At 48.4% G+C, this 21,949-nt stretch overlaps 1 protein-coding gene and 2 non-coding genes across 5 annotated transcripts in view; 1 reads left to right on the forward strand and 2 right to left on the reverse strand.

The window, feature by feature from the left end:
- The window catches only part of KIF24 (kinesin family member 24), a 106,605-nt gene that overhangs the window by 19,747 nt on the left and 64,909 nt on the right, over positions 1–21,949 (forward strand). The window lies entirely within an intron of this gene.
- Positions 12,860–12,974, reverse strand: LOC134961554 (U5 spliceosomal RNA). Its single transcript, XR_010187928.1, has one exon. It is a non-coding gene; the product is annotated as a U5 spliceosomal RNA (small nuclear RNA).
- Positions 14,522–14,638, reverse strand: LOC134932484 (U5 spliceosomal RNA). Its single transcript, XR_010179368.1, has one exon. It is a non-coding gene; the product is annotated as a U5 spliceosomal RNA (small nuclear RNA).

Below are 21,949 nucleotides of genomic sequence, written 5' to 3' on the forward strand. Positions count from 1 at the left end.
TCCTCAGCACACAGCGCCATTTTCCCTCACAGAAAGGCTGGAGGGAAGGCTCCCAGGCTCTCCCCTGCACTGCACTACAGAAACAGGGTTAAAACAGAGAGGGGGGGCACTAATTTGGCGTTAGAAATATATAAAAAAGATGCTATAAGGGAAAACACTTATATAAGGTTGTCCCTATATAATTATAGCGTTTTTGGTGTGTGCTGGCAAACTCTCCCTCTGTCTCTCCAAAGGGCTAGTAGGTCCTGTCCTCTATCAGAGCATTCCCTGTGTGTGTGCTGTGTGTCGGTACGTGTGTGTCGACATGTATGAGGACGATGTTGGTGAGGAGGCGGAGCAATTGCCTGTAATGGTGATGTCACTCTCTAGGGAGTCGACACCGGAATGGATGGCTTATTTAGGGAATTACGTGATAATGTCAACACGCGGCAAGGTCGGTTGACGACATGAGACGGCCGACAAACAATTAGTACCGGTCCAGACGTCTCAAAAACACCGTCGGGGGTTTTAAAACGCCCGTTTACTTTAGTCGGTCGACACAGACACAGACAGGGACACTGAATCCAGTGTCGACGGTGAATAAACAAACGTATTCCTTATTAGGGCCACACGTTAAGGGCAATGAAGGAGGTGTTACATATTTCTGATACTACAAGTACCACAAAAGAGGGTATTATGTGGGATGTGAAAAAACTACCGTAGTTTTTCCTGAATCAGATAAATTAAATGAAGTGTGTGATGATGCGTGGGTTCCCCCCGATAGAAAATATGGGCGGTATACCCTTTCCCGCCAGAAGTTAGGGCGCGTTGGGAAACACCCCTTAGGGTGGATAAGGCGCTCACACGCTTATCAGAACAAGTGGCGGTACCGTCTATAGATAGGGCCGTCCTCAAGGAGCCAGCTGACAGGAGGCTGGAAAATATCATAAAAAGTATATACACACATACTGGTGTTATACTGCGACCAGCGATCGCCTCAGCCTGGATGTGCAGAGCTGGGGTGGCTTGGTCGGATTCCCTGACTAAAAATATTGATACCCTTGACAGGGACAGTATTTTATTGACTATAGAGCATTTAAAGGATGCATTTCTATATATGCGAGATGCACAGAGGGATATTTGCACTCTGGCATCAAGAGTAAGTGCGATGTCCATATCTGCCAGAAGATGTTTATGGACACGACAGTGGTCAGGTGATGCAGATTCCAAACGGCACAAAGGTGTATTGCCGTATAAAGGAAGAGGAGTTATTTGGGGTCGGTCCATCGGACCTGGTGGCCACGGCAACTGCTGGAAAATCCACCGTTTTTTACCCTAAGTCACATCTCTGCAGAAAAAGACACCGTCTTTTCAGCTTCAGTCCTTTCGTCCCTATAAGAGTCATATCTGCCCAGGGATAGAGGAAAGGGAAGAAGACTGCAGCAGGCAGCCCATTCCCAGGAACAGAAGCGTTCCACCGCTTCTGACAAGCTCTCAGCATGACGCTGAGACCGTACAGGACCCCTGGATCCTACAAGTAGTATCCCAGGGGTACAGATTGGAATGTCGAGACGTTTCCCCTGCGCAGGCTCCTGAAGTCTGCTTTACCAAGGTCTCCCTCCGACAAGGAGGCAGTATGGGAAACAATTCACGAGCTGTATTCCCAGCAGGTGATAATTAAATTACCCCTCCTACAACAAGAAAAGGGGTATTATTCCACACTATATTGTGGTACTGAAGCCAGAAGGCTAGGTGAGACCTATTCTAAATCTAAAAAAATTTGAACACTTACAAAGGTTCAAGTCAAGATGGAGTCACTCAGAGCAGTGATAACGAACCGGGAAGAAGGGGACTATATGGTGTCCCGAGACATCAGGGATGCTTACCTCCATGTCCCAAATTTGCCCTTATCACTAAGGGTACCTCAGGTTCGTGGTACAGAACTGTCACTATCCGTTTCAGACGCTGCTGTTTGGATTGTCCACGGCACCCCGGGTCTTTACCAAGGTAATGGACGAAATGATGGTTCTTCTTCGAAGAAAAGGCGTCTTAATTATCCCTTACTTGGACGATCTCCTGATAAGGGCAAAGTCCAGGGAACAGTTGGAGGTCGGAGTAGCACTATCTCGGATACTGTTACAACAGCAGGGGTGGATTCTAAATATTCCAAAATCGCAGCTGATCCCGACAACAAGTCTCCTGTGCTTAGGGATGATTCTGGACACAGTCCAGAAAAAGGTGTTTCTCCCGGAAGAGAAAGCCAGGGAGTTATCCGAGCTAGTCAGGAACCTCCTAAAATCAGTGCATCATTGCACAAGGGCCATGGTAAAAAAAATGGTGACTTCCTTCGAAGCAATTCCAGTCGGCAGATTTCATGCAAGAACTTTTCAGTGGGATCTGCTGGACAAATGGTCCGGATCGCATCTTCAGATGCATCAGCGGATAACCCTATATCCAAGGACAAGGGTGTCTCTCCTGTGGTGGTTACAGAGTGCTCATCTTCTAGAGGGCCGCAGATTCGGCATTCAGTTTTGGATGTTGGTGACCACGGAGGCCAGCCCGAGAGGCTGGGGAGCAGTCACACAAGGAAAAAATTTCCAGGGAGTGTGATCAAGTCTGGAGACTTTTCTCCACATAAATATAGCTAAGGGTAAATTTATAATGCTCTAAGCTTAGCAAGACCTCTGCTTCAAGGTCAGCCGGTATTGATCCAGTGGGATAAAACATCACGGCAGTCGCCCACGTAAATAGACAGGGCGGCACAAGAAGCAGGAGGGCAGTGGCAAAAACTGCAAGGACTTTTCGCTGGGCGGAAAATCATGTGATAGCACTGTCAGCAGTGTTTCATTCCGGGAATGGAAACTGGGAAGCAGACTTCCTCAGTAGGCACGACCTCCACCCGGCAGAGTGGGAACTTCATGGGGAAGTTTTCCACATGATTGTAAACCGTTGGGAATTACCAAAGGTGGACATGATGGCGTCCCGTCTGAACAAAAAACGGGACAGGTATTGCGCCAGGTTAAGAGACCCTCAGGCAATAGCTGTGGACGTTCTGGTAACACCGTGGGTGTACCAGTCGGTGTATGTGTTCCATCCTCTGCTTTTCATACCTAAGGTACTGAGAATTATAAGACGTAGAGGAGTAAGAACTATACTCATGGCTCCGGATTGGCCAAGAAGGACTTGGTACCCGGAACTTCAAGAGATGCTCACAGAGGACTTATGGCCTCTGCCGCTAAGAAGGGACTTGTTTCAGCAAGTACCATGTCTGTTTCAAGACTTACCGCAGCTGCGTTTGACGGCATGGCGGTGGAACGCCGGATCCTAAGGGAAAAGGCATTCAGGAAGAGGTCATTCCTACCCTGGTCAAAGCCAGAAAGGAGGTGACCGCACAACATTATCACCACATGTGGCGAAAATATGTTGCGTGGTGTGAGGCCAGGAAGGCCCCACGAAGAAATTTCAACTCGGTCGATTCCTGCATTTCCTGCAAACAGGAGTGTCTATGGGCCTCAAATTGGGGTCCATTAAGGTTCAAATTTCGGCCCTGTCGATTTTTCTTCCAGAAAGAATTGGCTTCAGTTCCTGAAGTCCAGAAGTTTGTCAAGGGAGTATTGCATATACAACCCCCTTTTGTGCCTCCAGTGGCACTGTGGGATCTCAACGTAGTTCTGGGATTCCTCAAAACACATTGGTTTAAAACCAGTCAAATCTGTGGATTTGAAGCATCTCACATGAAAAGTGAACATGCTCTTGGACCTGGCCTGGACCAGGCGAGTGTCAAATTGGTGGTTTTTTTCTCAAAAAAGCCCATATCTGTTTGTCCATTCGGACAGGGCAGAGCTGCGGACTCGTCCCCAGTTCTCTCCCTAAGGTGGTGTCAGTGTTTCACCTGAACCAGCTTATTGTGGTGTCTTGCGCCTACTAGGGACTTGGAGGACTCCAAGTTGCTAGATGTGGTCAGGGCCCTGAAAATATAGGTTCCAGGACGGCTGGAGTCAGGAAAACTGACTTGCTGTTATCCTGTATGCACCCAACAAACTGGGTGCTCTTGCTTCTAAGCAGACTTTTGCTAGTTGGATGTGTAATACAATTCAGCTTGCACATTCTGTGGCAGGCCTGCCACAGCCAAAATATGTAAATGCCCATTCCACAAGGAAGGTGGGCTCATCTTGGGCGGCTGCCCGAGGGGTCTCGGCTTTACAACTTTGCCGAGCGGCTATTTAGTCAGGGGCAAACACGTTTGTAAAATCCTACAAATTTGATAACCTGGCTAAGGAGGACCTGGAGTTCTCTCATTCGGTGCTGCAGAGTCATCCGCACTCTCCCGCCCGTTTGGGAGCTTTGGTATAATCCCCATGGTCCTTTCAGGAACCCCAGCATCCACTAGGACGATAGAGAAAATAAGAATTTACTTACCGATAATTCTATTTCTCGTAGTCCGTAGTGGATGCTGGGCGCCCATCCCAAGTGCGGATTATCTGCAATACTTGTACATAGTTACAAAAATCGGGTTATTATTGTTGTGAGCCATCTTTCAGAGGCTCCGCTGTTATCATACTGTTAACTGGGTTCAGATCACAGGTTGTACAGTGTGATTGGTGTGGCTGGTATGAGTCTTACCCGGGATTCATAAATCCTTCCTTTATTGTGTACGCTCGTCCGGGCACAGTATCCTAACTGAGGCTTGGAGGAGGGTCATAGGGGGAGGAGCCAGTGCACACCACCTGATCCTAAAGCTTTACTTTTTGTGCCCTGTCTCCTGCGGAGCCGCTATTCCCCATGGTCCTTTCAGGAACCCCAGCATCCACTACGGACTCCGAGAAATAGAATTACCGGTAAGTAAATTCTTATTTTATTTCTCTGACGTCCTAGTGGATGCTGGGAACTCCGTAAGGACCATGGGGAATAGCGGGCTCCGAAGAAGGCTGGGCACTCTAGAAAGATTTATGACTACCTGGTGTGCACTGGCTCCTCCCACTATGACCCTCCTCCAAGCCTCAGTTAGATCTTGTGCCCGGCCGAGGTTGGATGCACACTAGGGGCTCTCCTGAGCCCTTAGAAAGAAAGTATAGATTTAGTTTTTTTATTTTCAGTGAGACCTGCTGGCAACAGGCTCACTGCAGCGAGGGACTAAGGGGAGAAGAAGCGAACTCGCCTGCTTGCAGCCGGATTGGGCTTCTTAGGCTACTGGACACCATTAGCTCCAGAGGGATCGACCGCAGGCCCAGTCCTTGGTGTTCGGTCCCGGAGCCGCGCCGCCGTCCCCCTTACAGAGCCAGAAGCAAGAAGAGGTCCGGAAAAACGGCGGCAGAAGACATCAGTCTTCACCAAGGTAGCGCACAGCACTTCAGCTGTGCGCCATTGCTCCTCATACACACTTCACACTCCGGTCACTGAAGGTGCAGGGCGCTTGGGGGGGGCGCCCTGAGCAGCAATAAAAACACCTTGGCTGGCAAAAATACCACAATATATAGCCCCAGAGGCTATATATGTGGTAAATACCCCTGCCAGAATCCAGAAAAAAGCGGGAGAATAGGCCGCGGAAAAGGGGCGGAGCTATCTCCCTCAGACACACTGGCGTCATTTTCTCTTCACAGTGCAACTGGAAGAAAGCTCCCCAGGCTCTCCCCTGTAGTTTTCAGGCTCAAAGGGTAAAAAAGAGAGGGGGGGGGGCACTAAATTTAGGCGCAATATTGTATATACAAGCAGCTATGGGGGAAAATTCACTCAGTTATAGTGTTAATCCCCTCATTATATAGCGCTCTGGTGTGTGCTGGCATTCTCTCTCTGTCTCCCCAAAGGGCTTTGTGGGTCCTGTCCTCAGTCAGAGCATTCCCTGTGTGTGTGCGGTGTGTCGGTACAGCTGTGTCGACATGTTTGAGGAGGAGGCTTATATAGTGACGGAGCAGATGCCGATAAATGTGATGTTGCCCCCTGTGGGGCCGACACCAGAGTGGATGGTTAGGTAAAAGGTATTAACCGACAGTGTCAACTCCTTACATAAAAGGGTGGATGACGTAACAGCTGTGGGACAGCCGGCTTCTCAGCCCGTGCCTGCCCAGGCGTCTCAAAGGCCATCAGGGGCTCAAAAACGCCCGCTCATTCAGATGGCAGACACAGATGTCGACACGGAGTCTGACTCCAGTGTCGACAAGGTTGAGACATATACACAATCCACTAGGAACATCCGTGACTTGATCCCGGCAATAAAAATAATGTGTTACACATTTCTGACATTAACCTCTAAAAATGGTGTTTTTATGTTTGGGGAGAAAAAGCAGGCAGTGTTTTGTTCCCCCATCAGATGAATGAATGAAGTGTGTGAAAAGCGTGGGTTCCCCCTGATAAGAAACTGGTAATTTCTAAAAAGTTACTGATGGCGTACCTTTTCCCACCAGAGGATAAGTTACGCTGGGAGATATCCCCTAGGGTGGATAAGGCGCTCACACGGTTGTCAAAATAGGTGGCACTGCCGTTTTAGGAACGGCCACTTTGAAGGTACCTGTTGATAAAAAGCAGGAGGCTATCCTGAAGTCTGTATTTACACACTCAGGTACTAGACTGAAACCTGCAGAGCGTGCTGCTGCAGCGTGGTCGGTGACCCTGTCAAACATACTAGTTTGCTAACATGAGAACATATTAAAGACGTCGTCTTATATATATATGAGGGATGCACAGAGGGATATTTTGCCGGCTGGCATCCAAAATGAATGTAATGTCCATTCTGTCAGGAGGGTATTGGAGACCTGTCACTGGACAGGTGATGCTGACCTTAAAAGGCGCATAGAAATTCTGCCTTATAAGGGTGAGGAATTATTTGGGGATGGTCTCTGGGACCTCGTATCCGCAGCAACAGCTGGGAAGAAATATTTTTACCTCAGTTTTCCTCACAGACTAAGAAAGCACTGTATTATCAGGTACAGTCCTTTCGGCTTCAGAAAAGCAAGCGGGTCAAAGGCGCTTCCTTTCTGTACAAAGACAAGGGAAGAGGGAAAAAGCTGCACCAATCAGCCTGTTCCCAGAATCATAATTCTTCTCTCGCTTCCTCTGAGTCCACAGCATGATGCGGGGGCTCCACAGGTGTAGCCAGGTACGGTGGGGGGCCGTCTCAAAAGTTTCAGCGATCAGTGGGCTCGCTCACAGGTGGATCCCTGTTTCATTCAAGTAGTATTTCAGGGGTACAAGCTGGAATTCGAGATGTCTTCCCCCCCGCCGTTTCCTCAAATATGCCTTGCCGACAACTCCCTCAGGCAGGGAGGCTGTGCTAGAGGCAATTAATAAGCTGTATTCCCAGCAGGTAATACTTAAGGTGCCCCTACTTCAACAAGGACGGGGTTACTATTCCACACGGTTGGGGTACCGAAACCGCATGGTTCGGTGTGACCCTTCTTTATATTTAAAATCCTTGAACACATACATAAAAAATTCAAGTTCAAGATGGAATCGCTCAGGGCGGTTATTGCAAGCCTGGACGAGGGGGATTACATGGTATCCCGGGACATCAAGGATGCTTACCTGCATGTCCCTATTTACTATCCTCGTCAGGAGTACCTCAGATTTGTGGTACAGGATTACCATTACCAAGTCCAGACTCTGCCGTTTGGACTGTACATGGCACCGAGGGTGTTACCAAGGTAATGGCCGGAATGATGATACTCCTTCGAAAAAGGGGAGTTTTAATTATCCCGTACTTGGACAATCTCCTTATAAGGGCGAGGTCCAAGGAGCAGTTGCTAGTCGGGGTAGCACTATTTTGGAAAGTGCTACAACAGCACGGTTGGATTCTAAACAGTCCAGAGTCACAGCTGGTTCCTACGACACGTCTACTGTTCCTGGGGATGGTTCTGGACACAGACCAGAAATAAGTGTTTCTCCCGGTGGAGAAAGCCAAGGAGCTGTCATCTCTAGTCAGAGACCTCCTGAAGCCAAAACAGTTATCGGTGCATCATTGCACGCGAGTCCTGGGAAAAATGTTAGCTTCCTACGAAGCAATCCCATTCGGCAGGTTCCATGCAAGAACTTTTCAGGGGGACCTGTTGGACAAGTGGTCCGGGTCGCATCTTCAGATGCATTAGGCTGATAACCCTGTCTCCAAGGACCAGGGTATCTCTACTGTAGTGGCTGCAGAGTGCCCATCTTCAAGAGGGCCGCAGGTTCGACATACAGGACTAGGTCCTAGTGACCATGGATGCCAGCCTTTGAGGCTGGGGGGCAGTCACACAGGGAAGAAACTTCCAGGGACTTTGGTCAAGTCAGGTGACTTCCCTACATAAATATTCTGGAACAGAGGGCCATTTACAATGCCCTGAGTCAGGCAAGGCCTCTGCTTCAAAACCAGCCGGTCCTGATCCAATCAGGCAACATCACGGCAGTCGCCCATGTAAACCAACAGGGCGGCACAGGAAGCAGGATGGCGATGGCAGAAGCCACAAGGATTCTCCGATGGGCGGAAAATCATGTGTTAGCACTGTCAGCAGTGTTCATTCCCGGAGTGGACAACTGGGAAGCAGATCTTCTCAGCAGACACGACTTCCACCCGAGAGTGTGGGGACTTCATCCAGAAGTCTTCCAAAGAATTGTACACCATTGGGAAAGGCCACAGGTGGACATGAAGGCGTCCCGCCTCAACAAAAAGCTATAAAAGATATTGCGCCAGGTCAAGGGACCTTCAGGCGATAGCTGTGGACGCTCTGGTAACACCGTGGGTGTACCAGTCGTTTTATGTGTTCCCCCCTCTGCCTCTCATACCAAAGGTACTGAGAATAATAAGAAGGCGAGGAGTAAGAACGATACTCGTGGTTCCGGATTGGCCAAGAAGAGCCTGGTACCCAGAACTTCAAGAAAATGTATCAGAGGACCCATGGCCTCTGCCGCTCAGACAGGACCTGCTGCAGCAGGGGCCCTGTCTGTTCCAAGACTTACCGCGGCTACGTTTTGATGGCATGGCGGTTGAACGCCGGATCCTAAAGGAAAAGGGCATTCCGGAGGAAGTCATTCCTACGCTGATTCAAGCCAGGAAAGATGTAACTGCAAAACATTATCACCGCATATGGCGGAAATATGTTGCTTGGTGTGAGGCCAAAAAAGGCCCCAACAGAGGAATTTCAACTAGGTCGATTTCTGCATTTCCTACAAGCAGGAGTGTCTATGGGCCTAAAATTAGGCTCCATTAAGATACAGATCTCGGCTCTGTCGATTTTCTTCCAGAAAGCATTCGCTTCAGTACCTGAAGTTCAGACATTGTAAAAGGAGTGCTGCATATTCAGCCCCCGGTTGTGCCTCCAGTGGCACCTTGGGATCTCAACGTGGTGTTGAGTTTCTTAAAATCACATTGGTTTGAACCACTAAAAACCGTGGATCTAAAATATCTCACGTTGAAAGTGGTCATGTTATTGGCCTTGGTTTCGGCCAGGCGTGTATCAGAATTGGCGGCTTTGTCATATAAAAGTCCTTATCTGATTTTCCATATGGATAGGGCAGAATTGAGTACTCGTCCCCAGTTTCTCCCTAAGGTGGTATCAGTTTTTCACTTGAACCAACCTATTGTGGTGCCTGCGGCTACTAGGGACTTGGAGGATTCCAAGTTACTGGACGTAGTCAGGGCCTTGAAAAATTATGTTTCCAGGACGGCTAGGGTCAGAAAAATTGACTCGCTATTTATCCTGTATGCACCCAACAGGCTGGGTGCTCCTGCTTCTAAGCAGACTATCGCTCGCTGGATCTGTGACACGATTCAGCAGGCGCATTCTGCGGCTGGACTGCCGCATCTTAAATCAGTAAAAGCCCATTCCACAGGGAAGGTGGGCTCATCTTGGGCGGCTGCCCGAGGGGTCTCGGCTTTACAACTTTGCCGAACTGTTACTTGGTCAGGGGCAAACACGTTTGCAAAATTCTACAAAATTGATACCCTGGCTGAGGAGGACCTGGAGTTCTCTCATTCGGTGCTGCAGAGTCACCCACACTCTCCCGCCCGTTTGGGAGCTTTGGTATAATCCCCATGGTCCTTACGGAGTTCCCAGCATCCACTAGGACGTCAGAGAAAATAAGATTTTACTCACCGGTAAATCTATTTCTCGTAGTCCGTAGTGGATGCTGGGCGCCCATCCCAAGTGCGGATTGTCTGCAATACTTGTATATAGTTATTGCCTAACTAAAGGGTTTTCTCTGACGTCCTAGTGGATGCTGGGACTCCGTCAGGACCATCGGGAATAGCGGCTCCGCAGGAGACAGGGCACAAAATTTAAAAGTTTGACCACTAGGTGGTGTGTACTGGCTCCTCCCCCTATGACCCTCCTCCAAGCCTCAGTTAGGTTTTTGTGCCCGTCCGAGCAGGGTGCAATCTAGGTGGCTCTCCTAAAGAGCTGCTTAGAAAAAGTTTGTTAGGTTTTTTATTTTCAGTGAGTCCTGCTGGCAACAGGCTCACTGCAACGAGGGACTTAGGGGAGAAGAAGTGAACTCACCTGCGTGCAGGATGGATTTGCTTCTTAGGCTACTGGACACTAGCTCCAGAGGGACGATCACAGGTACAGCCTGGATGGGTCACCGGAGCCGCGCCGCCGACCCCCTTGCAGATGCCGAATAGAGAAGAGGTCCAGAAACCGGCGGCAGAAGACGTCTCAGTCTTCATGAGGTAGCGCACAGCACTGCAGCTGTGCGCCATTGCTCTCCGCACACTTCACACCACACACACGCTGGGGGGGGCGCTCTGGGCAGCAATGTAATAATAGGATTTTGGTACTTACCAGGTAAATCCTTTTCTTTGAATCCATAGGGGGCACTGGAGTACTCTTGGGATATGGACGGGCGTAGCCGAACAAGGGCACTGAATATTTAAATTTAGGACCCTCCCCCCCCTCCATATCCCCGAGTACCTCAGTGTACGACCTCAGTGTTTTTTACTGAGCGAACAGGAACGATATAGAGAGGTTGACAATGGAGAATACCTATAACATAACGGACAACAACAATGTTGACCCATAACCTTACTGTCAACTAAACAGTTGACACCATAACCGATAGAACTTTATAAATTTGAACCAATCGGTGAAAATGTGTTACCATAAGCTCCTCTGAGCTTAATATCAATGAAGTAAAACTTGTTACCCTAAGCTCCCTTGAGCTTAAAACAACCCAGGTAAAACTGCTCTGGGTGGGCGTCCAGTGCCCCCTATGGATTCAAAGAAAAGGATTTACCTGGTAAGTACCAAAATCCTATTTTCTTTATCATCCACTAGGGGTCACTGGAGTACTCTTGGGACGTACCAAAGCTTCCCTCGTGGGCGGGAGAGCTGTTTGATACTTGTAACAGTAGGCAGCCGAAAGCTAGATGCTGATGGCGCCACCATTTATAACGTGTAAACGTGCACCAACATGGTGCACATGAAGGCTATATAGCCGCGTTTTAGACACTCCACGACCCACTGGGTCTGACATTCCCACAGAACCTGTGGGATGAGCTATTACTGACGTAGGCGATTGTAACTTAGCCTTAAAGTAAACCTGACTTGTAGTCATTATTATTACCCAACTGGATAATGTCTGCTAAGAAACTGGCTAACCCCAGTTGGCAGTATCATAGAGAACAAACAACGTATGCATATCACGTACTGTTGACGTTCGGGACATATATAAACGCGTAATGCGTGTACCACATTCAGAATTCTAGAATGTGCTGTCCACACAGGAACCCCTATTGGTATATTGATGTGAAGAATACGAAAGCGTGATTCGTCCGAAGATCTGCTTTGTCATGAGAAAACTCAAATACGGTGGCTTGGAATACAAGGCACCCAAATATGAAAACAAAACCCTTGCTGAAGCCAAGGCTATAAGAAAATTGTTTTCCAAAGTGAGAAACTTAATTCCCATTTGTTGAAAGGGTTCAAAATATGAAAACTGTAAGAAATCTGAACCCAACTTCAAGTCGCCTGGCGCTGTAGGTGGGATAAATAGAGTGTGAACTTTGATGACACCTTGTATAAAGATGTGTACAGACGCCAATAGAGGCAAACGTCTTTGAAATTAAGTTTACCACACAGATACCTGCACTCTTCGTGCAGATCAACGCAGTTTTCCATCCCACCCTGTTTAACAGAATACGGGTTACTTGAAGGATGATGTTGGAAACTTCCGAGGTTTACACCCTATGTAAGCACACGAAATTTTGTAAAAATTAGCTGCCTTAAACGGCTTACTATTTCGTAACCTGGTTAGTATAACCGATACTGTAATGCTCAATTTCTTAAGAGGGCGGTCTGCACCCTCCTCCCGTCAACCGCAGCTGCGGTACATAGATAATAGGTACATAGGTAACTATGGGTAAACTAACGTTCCCTGATGTAACAGGTTGGACGTATTATGAGCGGGTCAAGATCGTGTGCAAGTATTCCTTGAACATTCGAGAAGCAACTTCTCCGAAACCCATGAGCTACCACCAGTATGACTGTGACAAACTGTCTTATGAGCCGTTTTGACAACGGAGAGAGCAGCTGAAACTGGTGGAGCCAGATACACGATGCTGAATGACCACATGAATGTGAGAGACTCCACCGCCACTGCCCTTGTGATCTGTTTTGTACACATACTGAGCTTTTGTAATTGTGGCGAGATGCCATCATGTATACTTGAGGGTAACCCCCTTCTGTGGACTCCCATATGAAACACCTCTGGATTTAATGTCCAGTTTTCAGGATCCAAATCCTGACGGGTGAGATCCTCTGTCTAACAGATGTCCACTCACGTAATGATCTCTTGACATTTTCACATAATGGTGTTCTAAGCCATTGAGGATTTGAGTCACATGCTGCATTACCATGCGGCTTCTTGGTTCTTACTGGTTGTTGTGTATGCAACTGCCGTTGCCTTGTTTGACTGCTTAAGCCCAGCGTGAGGCAGGCATCAAAAAATTACATGAAACTCACGGTTATTCCTCTCTACAGAAATATTTAGTAAAAGGCGAAAGATTTATTCGTTCTTAAGAGAAACCAGAGTATATACCTGGTCAGACTGAAGCGAATCATGTATTGCATTGTAAAATGCACAGAGTTCTAGGACCTTTATCGACAGCAATCTGTCGTGTTTTAGAACCTTTGTTGCTGATTTTAACTACAAATCCTGACCCTCTGCGACTGTCGTCCAGAGTATATGCACCCTTTTCCCTCTGTGGGAAACGCGAGTGAAGGGTGGCGAACTAAATTGAAAACACATCTTTATTCTTAATAGGTGAATACACCAATGTACCGCTAGTGTGCGTGTTTTGCACTAATTACTAGACGTACATTTGTTATTGCTGGTGTAGTAGGTAAAAGTCTTGCCGTATTTATCATCTTACCTAAGCATTGACATCGTTTAGACGGAATTAGATGTGATTGTTTTCGAACTTGATCTGCTACCGCAGTATACCTTAGTAGCGCAAGTTAAAGGAACTTTGTTGAGACAGAGTTCTTATGTGAGATGAGTTATCATCCCAACCTCCCTTTGGTAAATACCCAAAGCGATAAACAACGGTAGACATGAAATGGTTAATGGTTGTGGCGATCTGCAACCGCTAGAACCTGTGAAGAACAAACCGGACTGGGTAAATACGCATTCAAATGCAATTCTGCAATTGTGTGGCTCCAATAAGCCAATACTAACCGCAGAAAATCCATTTTCTAACTGTAGTAAATGACTTGCTGATTGATATTGCAACGGAGCTGTTTGGTTTTGCTCAAACAGAGGGGAATAAGTAACTCTGACTCTGTTGGCGTACTACTGCCTGGTTTATAAACCAGCAAAGACTAAATGACAACCTGCCAACCGTTTGACAGAGGCAGTTTTGTCCTTTAAGCTGTAAATAGCTGAGACCTGTATGAGTTGAAGTCCTGAAACCTCGCAAATGTAACATGTAAAGACGCGCTTCCACAATTGTAAAAGAAGTCATCAAACCACTGGCTTGCTGACTGTAACGTCCTGTCGTTACAAGGCGTGACTGTTCCTTATAAAGGGATAAAACGCCGTTACAAATATACTCAAATTTATGAGCAACCAGGCTCTGGCCTTGTCGCGCTTAACTAGCGACAATGAAAATAACCGGCGTTAGCAGAAGCTTTACAGATATACTCTGCGGCTTCTTTTACCAGTGATCGTCATTGTTTGATACATAGATTCTAGTGACCCAAATGTATCCTGGGTTTTTGACAGAAAATCATCTAGCAATGGCGGGTCGCGTCCTTTTGGAAACGATTATGTATGGTTGTTAACAACCCCCCCGCACTATCTGAGTGCTGGTCTAATGTACCCTTTTCACTCGTAGTTATAATTTGACATAGAATCGAGTTAAATAAACACTCTGGTACCCAAAGGAAAATTGGCCCTTTGGAAGACTGTCTTTTGTTAGGGCTGGCGGAGTCATTCCGAGACTCCGATGTTACCGCTCTTTTAATTTGAATTGCCAATGTTAACATAGGATTTTTAAAATTATTTCTAGTCTGCACTATAGCCTTACTCGCTATGTAGACAGACACCATAAAATAATAGGCAATAGACAGACACTTGCACGACTTAATGAAGTTATTATGTGTCATATATATATATATGTTATCAAGCTTGTTTCTCTCTACGGAAATCTTTAGCAACAAACGAAAGATTTATTAGATATGAAGAGAAATCAAAACATTTTCTTTTATGTGAAAAGCAGTTCACATGGGCATATGAAACCCGAACCAAATTCCTACTAACTTCCCTGCGCCTCTGGTGGCTGAGAGATGTAGGGCAGGAATGTTCTAGAATTAATTAGAAATACAGATTACATGGCTAACTTATGTGAAAACCTGAACCAAAAATTCCTACTAACACCCCTGCGCCTCCTTGTGGAGTATAGGTGTATGGGTCTGGAATTATAACCTGGAAGAACAGCAATGATTAAAATGACCTCATGCCATGCTTCCACTGAAAATCACAGGACAGGTTACCTGCTGCAGCGTTAATATATAGGCTTAATAGCCTATTATACATTAAATATAGGCTCAATAGCCTATTCTACAGTTACAGGTCTATTATACAGTAAACTCCGTGCAGTGTACAATACATTATGCAGCCTTATACTTTAGTTAGCCTTCCAGTTATTTTCATTAACTGTTTAAACACTAAGCAGTCTTACCCCATGCAGCCTTCTGCTGCTATGGCTTTTCTCAACACTGCCTGCAGTGAATTATCCAACATATCTTATTCCCAAGCAGCCTTTGCTGCTGCTATGGGTAAATAACTTGTTTAAAAACTGTCTTATTTAGAACTGAGCAGTGTCTTATTTAGAACTGAGCAGTGTATTAACCCATGCAGCCTTTGCTGCTGCTATGGGCTTTACTCACCGTCACCCCCCCCGCAGCCGCGCTGCTTGTGATGTAGCTTCTCCCTGTGCAGCGCCGGAAGCGAGTGCAGGGAGCTTGGGGAAACCCGGGGAGCGCTGCTATATTGCGCCCGCCTCATACAGCAGTGGCCGGGTGCAGCGCTGGAAGAGCGGCCGGCGTCTTTAGTGACGTACGGCCGCTCGGAGCTTTAGACCCGGGTACGCAGAGTGGCTGCTTGAGCGGCGCTCGCGTACAGTGGCTGGGAGAGCGGCCGGCGTCTGAGTGACGTGCGGCCGCTCGGTTACCGTGCTGGGAGAGCGGCCGGCGTCTGAGTGACGTGCGGCCGCTCGGTTACCGTGCTGGGAGAGCGGCCGGCGTCTGAGTGACGTGCGGCCGCTCGGTTATCACCCCCCTGCTGGGAGAGCGGCCGGCGTCTGAGTGACGTGCGGCCGCTCGGTTATCACCCCTGCTGGAAGAGCGGCCGGCGTCTGAGTGACGTGCGGCCGCTCGTTACAGTGCAGAGTACTGGTACATTGGCTGGGCGAGCGGCCGGCGTCTGTGAGTGACGTGCGGCCGCTCTCTCGTTCAGCGGGGTCTCTGTAAGCGGCGGGCAAAGCAGCGGTAAAAATAAATGCTTTCCCACACAGCAGGGCGGCAGCGTGAGCTGACCGCCCTGACCCCCCCCCACCATACCTTAGTGTCGCACTTCTGTAAGCTCCGTCCAGATTGTGACGGGGCTTCCATCCTGGCTGTGACGGGGCTTCTTACTGTAAGCACCGTCCAGTTTTCAGCTCTCCTCCTGGCTGTGACGGGGCTTGTAATCTCCGTCCAGTTGCAGTAGGAGACAGTCTGCCTGTGGCTGTGAGGGTGCTCTTTGTGAGGACCGACACGCCATGCGCTGTCTTGTAGCGCCTGTGGCTGTGAGGGTGCTCTTTGTGAGGACCGACACGCCATTCGCTGCCCGTGCAGCGGCACTATCCCGGACCCATGTTTTTCCAGAAACTGGGAAGGGATGTGCTAAGTGTAAAAATAAAAATTAAAAATAAAAATGTAAAAATAAAAATCCAAGTGTGGATATACCACAAGCCTTGTTCGTGCTGTGAGCACCGAAAAAACACTGAGGTCGTACACTGAGGTACTCGGGGATATGGAGGGGGGGGAGGGTCCTAAATTTAAATATTCAGTGCCCTTGTTCGGCTACGCCCGTCCATATCCCAAGAGTACTCCAGTGACCCCTAGTGGATGATAAAGAAATACCTATTCTGGCTAAAATATATCACATATAGTCCCTGGGGCTATATGGATGTATTTAACCCCTGCCAGGTTCCAAAAAAAACGGGAGAAGAAGCCCGCCGAAAAGGGGGCAGGGCCTATTCTCCTCAGCACACAGCGCCATTTTCCTGCCCAGCTCCGCTGCGAGGAAGGCTCCCAGGACTCTCCCCTGCACTGCACTACAGAAACAGGGTAAAAACAGAGAGGGGGGGCACTTATTGGCGATATTTATAATATTTGAGCTGCTATAAAGGGAACACACTTATTAAGGTTGTCCCTATATATATTTATAGCGCTTGGGTGTGTGCTGGCAAACTCTCCCTCTGTCTCCCCAAAGGGCTAGTGGGGTCCTGTCTTCGATAAGAGCATTCCCTGTGTGTCGGTACGTGTGTGTCGACATGTATGAGGACGATGTTGGCGTGGAGGCGGAGCAATTGCCTGTAATGGTGATGTCACCCCCTAGGGAGTCGACACCAGAATGGATGGCTTTGTTTATGGAATTACGGGATAGTGTCAGCACGCTACAAAAGTCGGTTGACGACATGAGACAGCCGGCAAACCAGTTAGTACCTGTCCAGGCGTCTCAGACACCGTCAGGGGCTGTAAAACGCCCTTTACCTCAGTCGGTCGACACAGACCCAGACACTGACACTGAATCCAGTGTCGACGGTGAAGAAACAAACGTATTTTCCAGTAGGGCCACACGTTATATGATCACGGCAATGAAGGAGGCTTTGCATATCTCTGATACTGCAAGTACCACAAAAAGGGGTATTATGTGGGGTGTGAAAAAACGACCGATAGTTTTTCCTGAATCAGAGGAACTGAATGAAGTGTGTGATGAAGCGTGGGTTACCCCAGATAGAAAACTGCTAATTTCAAAGAAGTTATTGGCATTATACCCTTTCCCGCCAGAGGTTAGGGCGCGCTGGGAATCACCTCCTAGGGTGGATAAGGCGCTCACACGCTTATCAAAGCAAGTGGCGTTACCGTCTCCTGATACGGCCGCCCTCAAGGATCCAGCTGATAGGAGGCTGGAGAATACATTAAAAAGTATATACACACATACGGGTGTTATACTGAGACCAGCAATCGCCTCAGCCTGGATGTGCAGTGCTGGCGTGGCTTGGTCGGAGTCACTGTCTGAAAATATTGATACCCTGGATAGGGACAGTATTTTACTGACTATAGAGCAGTTAAAGGATGCATTTCTTTATATGCGAGATGCACAGAGAGATATTTGCACTCTGGCATCAAGAGTAAGTGCGATGTCCATATCTGCCAGAAGAAGTTTATGGACGCGCCAGTGGTCAGGTGATGCGGATTCCAAACGACATATGGAAGTATTGCCGTATAAGGGGGAGGAATTATTTGGGGTCGGTCTATCGGATCTGGTGGCCACGGCAACGGCAGGAAAATCCACCTTTTTACCCCAGGTCACCTCCCAGCAGAAAAAGCCGCAGGCTTTTCAGCCGCAGTCCTTTCGTTCCTATAAGAACAAACGAGCAAAAGGACATTCCTATTTGCCCAGAGGCAAAGGAAAGGGTAAGAGACTGCAACAAGCAGCTCCTTCCCAGGAGCAGAAGCCCTCCCCGGCTTCTACAAAGGCGTCAGAATGACGCTGGGACCTTACAAGCAGACTCCGGGGCGGTGGGGGGTCGCCTCAAACATTTCAGCGCACAGTGGGCTCACTCGCAGGTGGACCCCTGGATCCTGCAGGTAGTATCTCAGGGTTACAGGTTGGAATTCGAGAAGTCCCCTCCTCGCCGTTTCCTAAAGTCTGCTTTGCCAACGTCTCCCTCCGACAGGGCGACGGTATTGGAGGCCATTCACAAGCTGTATTCTCAGCAGGTGATAGTCAAGGTACCCCTCCTACACCAAGGGTACCTCAGGTTAGTGGTCCAAAACTGTCATTATCAGTTTCAGACGCTGCCGTTTGGATTGTCCACGGCACCCCGGGTCTTTACCAAGGTAATGGCCGAAATGATGATCCTTCTTCGAAGAGAAGGCGTCTTAATTATCCCTTACTTGGACGATCTCCTGATAAGGGCAAGATCCAGAGAACAGCTGGAGGTCGGAGTAGCACTAACCCAAGTAGTGCTCCAACAACACGGGTGGATTCTGAATTTTCCAAAATCCCAACTGATCCCGACGACACGTCTGTTGTTCCTAGGGATGATTCTGGACACTGTTCAGAAAAAGGTATTTCTTCCGGAGGAGAAAGCCAGGGAGTTATCCGATCTAGTCAGGAACCTCCTAAAACCAGGAAAAGTATCTGTGCATCAATGCACAAGAGTCCTGGGAAAAATGGTAGCTTCTTACGAAGCGATTCCATTCGGCAGATTCCATGCATACAGAACTGGGTCCTAGTGACCACGGATGCCAGTCTGAGAGGCTGGGGAGCGGTCACACAGGGAAGAAACTTCCAGGGCGTGTGGTCAAGCCTGGAGACGTCTCTTCACATAAATATACTGGAGCTAAGAGCAATCTACAATGCTCTAAGTCTGGCAAAACCTCTGCTTCAGGGTCAGCCGGTGTTGATTCAGTCGGACAACATCACGGCAGTCGCCCACGTAAACAGACAGGGCGGCACAAGAAGCAGGAGGGCAATGGCAGAAGCTGCAAGGATTCTCCGCTGGGCAGAAAATCATGTGTTAGCACTGTCAGCTGTGTTCATCCCGGGAGTGGACAACTGGGAAGCAGACTTCCTCAGCAGACACGATCTGCACCCGGGAGAGTGGGGACTTCATCCAGAAGTCTTCCACATGATTGTGGTCCATTGGGAAAGACCAATGGTGGACATGATGGCGTCCCGCCTCAACAAAAAACTGGACAGGTATTGCGCCAGGTCAAGAGACCCTCAGGCAATAGCTGTAGACGCTCTGGTAACACCATGGGTGTACCAGTCAGTGTATGTGTTTCCTCCTCTGCCTCTCATACCAAAAGTACTGAGAATTATACGGCAAAGGGGAGTAAGAACGATACTCGTGGCTCCGGATTGGCCAAGAAGAACTTGGTACCCGGAACTTCAGGAGATGCTCACGGAAGATCCGTGGCCTCTACCTCTAAGACGGGACCTGCTTCAGCAGGGACCGTGTCTATTCCAAGACTTACCGCGGCTGCGTTTGACGGCATGGCGGTTGAACGCCGAATCCTAAGGGAAAAAGGCATTCCGGAAGAGGTCATCCCTACCCTGGTAAAAGCCAGGAAGGAGGTGACTGCACAACATTATCACCGCATTTGGAGAAAATATGTTGCGTGGTGTGAGGCCAGGAAGGCCCCGACGGAGGAATTTCAACTGGGTCGATTCCTACATTTCCTGCAAACAGGATTGTCTATGGGCCTCAAATTAGGGTCCATTAAGGTTCAAATTTCGGCCCTGTCGATTTTCTTCCAGAAAGAATTGGCTTCAGTTCCTGAAGTCCAGACTTTTGTAAAAGGAGTACTACATATACAGCCCCCGGTTGTGCCCCCAGTGGCACCGTGGGATCTTAATGTAGTTTTGGATTTTCTCAAATCCCATTGGTTTGAGCCACTCAAATCGGTGGATTTGAAATATCTTACATGGAAAGTAACCATGCTACTGGCCCTGGCTTCAGCCAGGAGAGTGTCAGAATTGGCGGCTTTATCGTATAAAAGCCCATATCTGATTTTCCATTCGGACAGGGCAGAACTGCGGACGCGTCCTCACTTTCTGCCTAAGGTGGTTTCAGCGTTTCACCTGAACCAGCCTATTGTGGTGCCTGCGGCTACTAGCGATTTGGAGGATTCCAAGTTGCTGGACGTTGTCAGAGCATTGAAAATATATATTTCAAGGACGGCTGGAGTCAGAAAATCTGACTCGCTGTTTATACTGTATGCACCCAACAAGCTGGGTGCTCCTGCTTCTAAGCAGACGATTGCTCGTTGGATTTGTAGCACAATTCAACTTGCACATTCTGTGGCAGGCCTGCCACAGCCTAAATCTGTCAAGGCCCATTCCACAAGGAAGGTGGGCTCATCTTGGGCGGCTGCCCGAGGGGTCTCGGCATTACAACTCTGCCGAGCAGCTACGTGGTCAGGGGAGAACACGTTTGTAAAATTCTACAAATTTGATACCCTGGCTAAGGAGGACCTGGAGTTCTCTCATTCGGTGCTGCAGAGTCATCCGCACTCTCCCGCCCGTTTGGGAGCTTTGGTATAATCCCCATGGTCCTGACGGAGTCCCAGCATCCACTAGGACGTCAGAGAAAATAAGATTTTACTTACCGATAAATCTATTTCTCGTAGTCCGTAGTGGATGCTGGGCGCCCATCCCAAGTGCGGATTGTCTGCAATACTTGTACATAGTTATTGTTACAAAAAAATCGGGTTGTTATTGTTGTGAGCCGTCTGTTCAGAGGCTCCTACGTTTGTCATACTGTTAACTGGGTTCAGATCACAAGTTCTACGGTGTGATTGGTGTGGCTGGTATGAGTCTTACCCGGGATTCAAAATCCTTCCTTATTGTGTACGCTCGTCCGGGCACAGTATCCTAACTGAGGCTTGGAGGAGGGTCATAGGGGGAGGAGCCAGTACACACCACCTAGTGGTCAAACTTTTAAATTTTGTGCCCTGTCTCCTGCGGAGCCGCTATTCCCCATGGTCCTGACGGAGTCCCAGCATCCACTACGGACTACGAGAAATAGATTTATCGGTAAGTAAAATCTTATTATTGTTGAGCCATCTGTTGAGAGGCTCAGTTATATTCATACTGTTAACTGGGTATAGTATCACGAGTTATACGTGTGATTGGTGTGGCTGGTATGAGTCTTACCCGGGATTCAAAATCCTTCCTTATTATGTCAGCTCGTCCGGGCACAGTGTCCTAACTGAGGCTTGGAGGAGGGTCATAGTGGGAGGAGCCAGTGCACACCAGGTAGTCATAAATCTTTCTAGAGTGCCCAGCCTCCTTCGGAGCCCGCTATTCCCCATGGTCCTTACGGAGTTCCCAGCATCCACTACGGACTACGAGAAATAGATTTACCGGTGAGTAAAATCTTATTTTATATACAATGTATCCTCCTACACACTGTGACACGTCCCCTCCATCCCCCTGCTGCATACAGTTGCTTGGTTTGGGGGGCGATGTACAATATGTAATCGGCAGCATTCGTTATCGGGTATTGGGGTGTGTATACGGACGTGGGGTATATGGGGGTGGGGTCTGGTAATGGACAGTAGGAGAGACCGGGTATGTATGACGGATCTCATATTGCCCTTGCATTCAGATTCCTGATGCGACCAGACTGCGCACGTCTCACTGAGCGGCCGCAGAGTAATGAGGCTCGGATACGTGATAGGACAGGGGAGATTGGGGCAGATTTATCATAAGATATATGATACATTAA

The sequence above is a fragment of the Pseudophryne corroboree genome, chromosome 1 (assembly GCF_028390025.1).
Source record: "Pseudophryne corroboree isolate aPseCor3 chromosome 1, aPseCor3.hap2, whole genome shotgun sequence".
In the NCBI taxonomy this organism is placed as follows: domain Eukaryota; kingdom Metazoa; phylum Chordata; class Amphibia; order Anura; family Myobatrachidae; genus Pseudophryne; species Pseudophryne corroboree.